This window comes from Aedes albopictus, chromosome 1 (assembly GCF_035046485.1).
Source record: "Aedes albopictus strain Foshan chromosome 1, AalbF5, whole genome shotgun sequence".
In the NCBI taxonomy this organism is placed as follows: domain Eukaryota; kingdom Metazoa; phylum Arthropoda; class Insecta; order Diptera; family Culicidae; genus Aedes; species Aedes albopictus.
The window spans coordinates 90,945,030-90,950,315 of record NC_085136.1 but is presented as its reverse complement, the minus strand read 5'-3'; the positions used below and the strand labels follow the sequence as shown (position 1 = coordinate 90,950,315).

General features: G+C 44.3%; 1 long non-coding RNA gene across 1 annotated transcript; it reads right to left on the bottom strand.

The window, feature by feature from the left end:
- Positions 1-3,824: 3,824 nt before the first annotated feature.
- LOC134285049 (uncharacterized) lies at positions 3,825-4,517 on the bottom strand. The gene is made up of 2 exons (XR_009996116.1): positions 4,317-4,517; positions 3,825-4,248 (listed from the first exon to the last, which is right to left on the bottom strand). It is a non-coding gene; the product is annotated as an uncharacterized LOC134285049 (long non-coding RNA).
- Positions 4,518-5,286: the final 769 nt, after the last annotated feature.

Below are 5,286 nucleotides of genomic sequence, written 5' to 3'. Positions count from 1 at the left end.
GATAACAATATCGTCTAAATAAACGAATATTGCCGGTTCTAAAGCTCCATGGCTGAGTACGCGGTCCATTAACTTGCTCAATGTAGCAGGACTGTTCACCAACCCAAACGGAAGACGTGTGAATTGGAACAGTCCCCTACCGGGTATGGAAAAGGCTGTGTATTTTCGCGATTCATGGCTCAATGGAATCTGGAGAAACGCCTGAGATAAGTCAATGGTTGTCAGGTATTTCACCTGTCCCAAATGACTCAAAATACGGTTTTGGTGCGGCAACGGATAGGCATCCCTTTTCGTCCTTTCATTGAGTTTTCTGGCGTCTAAGCAAAGCCTAACTTCCTGACTATCTCGTTTTGCTACTGGGACTACCGGTAAAGCCCAGTCTGAATCAGACTGTTCAATTACTCCCTCCTGGATCATGTTGTCGACTGCTCCATAAATCTTACGCTGAATTTCCGGACTCCACGGATAAGGATTTTTCCTCACCGGGTCTGCGTCTCTAAACTCCTCCTTCATCTCAATTTTATGGACAATCAAATCCGTCATTCCTAGCTTTCCTGGCTCTGCGACTAAAAAAAGCTGTTTTACTCTCTCCAATCTCTCTTTCTGTTCATCCGTTAACTCTTCTTCTTTTTCTAAGTCCTCACTAACACCATCGTCTAAAAGCTCGATCGGTTGACTACGTATGGCTGGCGTAATTCCAAATTTTAGCCAAAAATCATACCCTAGTACACATCGCCGGTTAAGTTTCGGAGCGATGAGCACGGGTAAAATTTTAGTTGTTCCGTTGAATGTGATCGGAATGTCCGCACATCCAAGGACTTCTAAATCTTCTCCAGCAGCAGTCGTCAAGGTAACTGATGCTGGCGTGACATTCAAGTTAAGTTGTTTGATAATTTTCCTCGCTCCGATTCCTAAAACCGTCCGTGCAGCGCCACTATCGAGAAGTCCAATCAACCCAATTCCCATCAGTTCAATCTTCGTAAACGGCCGTGCGTCTCCACTAAGCTTGACGAGCAAGGTTGCGATTTCGTCCCGCTTCTTGGACCGATTGACCACTTTCGAATACCCTAACTGTTGAAGAACGGTTTCTGGATCTCCCGAAGATTCAGGCTGAGGACTTAAGGAACCGAACGGACTGCTCTGCCTCACTGAGCAGTCTTTTTGGCGTTTTTTGATTGGCAGAAAGGGCAATTATTTATGTGAAAGCCGGGAAAACCACAGTTTTCACAAAAGACATGTTTTTCCTGCTCACAGTCCTTTGAATTATGTCCTTCTTCATGGCAATTAAAACACACCACGTTTGATTGGAATGTAGGCTTTCACAATCCTCTGTAGCGCGCTTGTACCAGACGAAGAAGGTTTTGGTTCGTCCTGCAAACGATTTTGTTTTTGGCTGTTCTCGGGTCGCGGTTTGGGTTTTTGGGGAAATCTCTGTTCAGAATTGCCCCCCTGGTATCCAGACTTAACTGGAGGACTTTGCTTATTCGCGGGGTTATAGTTCGGGTTAAAATTCCGCCCCTGATAACCTCCTCTGAAACTTGACTGACCTCTTGCATTCGATTCGCTACCTCTCCAATTCTGTTTTTGCTGACTAATTTCCTCGACTTGAGAATTCGGTCTACTAAATCTGTTCTCCCTCTTAGCATACATCTGCCAGTTGATCGAATCAAATCGTTTACCAAATTCCCTCATTTTAGGAATGGACGTTACATTGGCAGCTAACATCGCCGTTCTGCAATCCGCCCTGGTGTTACGAAACAACACGTCGAATTTTCTGGCATCATCCCATTGCCTGGACATACTCCGGAAAATTCTCACCATGTCCAAGTAGAAATCTTGAAATTTCTCTCTTGGACCTTGCCTTCGCGAATTAGCCAACCGTTCATACTGGTAGTCAATGTCCGCAGGTAAAAACTCATTTTTAAGCTCCCTGACTAGATTTTGCCACGTTCCTAACTCATTGCTCCCATTGACTTCCATAAACCACGATCTTGCTTTCCGCGTAAAGAGGTGGTGCGCAGATACGAACAATTCTTCTTCTGTAAATCCCTCCGATCTCGCATTAAACTCTACTTCTTTTAAAAATTCGTTCAGCTTCCTACCATTGTCTGTTCCGTCGTATCTCACTAACCATTTGTGTACCGGTAACCGACTACCTTTCGGTCTGTCGATTTTAATTTCCTGCCTAACACTCGTTTTTTCTTTATTTGACGATGGAACGACTTTGTTCAAATTCACGCAACTTTCTAACGAATCGCATCTAGCTTTCATCCATTCATAAAAGTTTTCCTGTCCTTGACCCTGCTCTTGCTCATCCACATTCTGTCGCGATCTATCGTCTACCGGAGTACTCTGTTTAATTTGCTCGATTTCTTTCTGTTTTGTCGCATTCACAGTTTCGAGTAACTGTATCCGTCGAAGCAACATATTCACGGTTACTTTCAAACGTTCATTTTCATCAGAAAGCTTTTCCACTACATTCTCTCTACCGTTTTCCTCATCATGATCATCGTCTTCTGCATGCTGCTCACGAACCCTATGCTCACCGTTATCGGAACCAGTAGTTTCTCTCCTATGCTCAACCGCGTCTGGTTCTCCTATACCAACTCCTGCGTTTTCGATCTCGTCATGATCGGCTACGTCTCTAACTAAATGTTCTCTATTCTCTTGTGCTTCCTCACGCATCTGTCGTAAACTTTCATTAATTATCGCGACCTCCGCTTCTCTCACTTCTGCAAGCGGCGAGGTGATTGAGAAAAAGGTTTTCAATAACGCGGAACAAACTCCTGCTATAATCGCAATGCTGTTCAAGTCTTCTTCTTCTTTTGCATGTGCCTTGAACCGTTCCATTCTAAAGAAAATGTGAAGAAGCTTAGTTTTATGAATCTGATCCGGTGCCTTTCGCGATTTCCTCTCTTCTAACGTTTTTCTCACTTCTACAAGCTTTTCATCGCACCATTTCAGTTCGTCTACCAAAGTTAACCAGTACGGTTTGAAACTAATAGTTTTTCTCTCTTTTTCAGCCTTTAACAGACTACGCAAGGTTCGCTCCTGTTTGCTACGCGATTCACCGATCATGTTCACGTCACGGATCTGCAGTTCATGGTCAAGTTCGTCATCGGCCAGATGGGCGGCGTTCATCGCATAGTACTGCGACTGCAGTGTTGCCAACTCCATCGCTACGTTTCAGCAAAAAATCGAAATTTGAAAATTTAAAAAGAACTACCTAGATTTGCAAAAAGCGGTCTTGCACGCTGAAAAAAAAAAATTGAAAATCCTAATTTTAAAAATCCTAAAATTGAAAAAACCTAAAAACTGTTAATTTGAAAATCCTAGTTTACGAATCCGCAAATAAAATACGATTCTGCTCTTGCGTTTTCAGTTCCACCTACCGAATCACACCACACGATTTAACACTGCGCTCCTTCCAATTCAATTCAACTCTCATTCACTTTTTAAACAATCGTTCTTTGTTACTGATGAATGGACAATCAGAACCCCTCGGTTTCAAAATGAAATAATTCCACGTTCTGTGTCAGATAAAAGGAGTAAGCCCAAAATGGCAACCGTCCTGTGAAGGCCTGGATGTTTTCCCAGAGACCTCCGTCGAAACCAGTAATTACAATGCAAATTTCCAAGCTGAGCCCGCAACAAACTGAGGGTAAGTCAATTTTATGCTGGGCGCCAAAGTGTAAGTATCGGGTCAGCCAATCGGGAGCGTCTTAGAGACTCCCCGACTCAACTGCCTCAGGGTCGGCACGCTCACCTACGTTTATCGCGGGACAGGGAATTCTCGCACTCGAAATATGGTAACTACACTGCACTGACTTTAAATAACTGTATTTCGACTTTTGGACTGTTTGTGCACACTTTATTCTACTCCTTACAACCTTCTACTCCTCCCCACTTTCTTACAATCTATCTAACCTGTTCTCTTCGGGGCCCCTTTCTTCTGCTGCAACCTCCTTTCTTCCTCCTTTCTCCTCAATGTCGGCCGCCGATGTCCTTCTCTCCGAGGTTCGGAACACCGCGTTCTCTTCAGGCCACGTCTGGCCACGTCTCTCGCCACGGGGTGGCTTTGGGGTATCGCTGCAGCTGAATGGACCCGCCTACACGTCCTAGGCTGCCGATATTTGGACGGATCGGCCTTCGGCCAACAACGCTGCCGGAATCTACCCGGTTGAAGCACCAGGACGTGGTAGGGCGAAGGAGAAACCTTTACAGGCTTCGCACTAAAACTGCGGGGTCCTGGTGAAAAAGATGGACAATTGTCGATGTAAGGAACAGGTCGACATCGGGTGGTTTAACTTCGTTACCTGATGTCCTTTTTCCGCACTTTTCACCTCTCCACAACTCTTCACGACTTCAAACTCTGAGCGTTTCAACTACGCTCACTCACTTCGTTTTGGGTTTAAAACTTTCCGTCTGGCTTGAACAACGTCTACCGGGTAAGTGAAAGACTATGGCTCTTTCACAAGGCTTCAAGGTCCATGACCTCGGCCCTCGGTCATTGCCTTTTCGAGAGGCACCCTTCGTAATGGCCCCATTACGCCACCCCTCATGGCCGTCATAACTGCATCGTCTTCGACCTCTGGTGGTGGATTGCTGAAGCTCGGTGGGAGGTATGCTGCATTTAAGGTGAATTGCCTACTACTGTGCTAGCTGTTTATAAAGTGGGGGACTACTGGGGGGAATACCTATTTCTAACACGAAATCTACCTGTCCTATAGGGTAAAAGCCCCCTTCTTCGGCCTAGTACCTATATTCATCTCATTTTGTCTCAAGGACTAGAGATGTGCGCCGTCGAGATTTATTACTTCACGCCGCCGGATGTTTTGATTTTCTAGCACGCCGCCAGCTTAAAACTCATCACGCCGCCGAACTTAGAATTTCCCCAATAATCTTCAGAAAATAATCGATTTAAGTTTAAACGCTCCCAAAATGAATGCATGTCATTCATTGCCGAATAAACAAAATATTTCGTTCAATGATCCTGTTGAGATTTTAGTTACTTTTTAGTCACTTATATATCATCATATAAAAATCCTAACAAATATCATATTCTTCACACAAGGTGTATAAAGCATGCAATGACAGCATGCATGCTTTTCCCCGCGTGACGTCATAACGACGTTCGTTTATAATTGAGGGGGTTAGAAGCAAAGGGGTGTAAGTGACAAAAACCCACTTTCGAGTAAATGAGGTTTAAAATTTTTCGTCAATTTTTCATTACATACATACAAAATGTGAGGAATTTCAAAATCAACCCAATTTTCTCCGATGTAT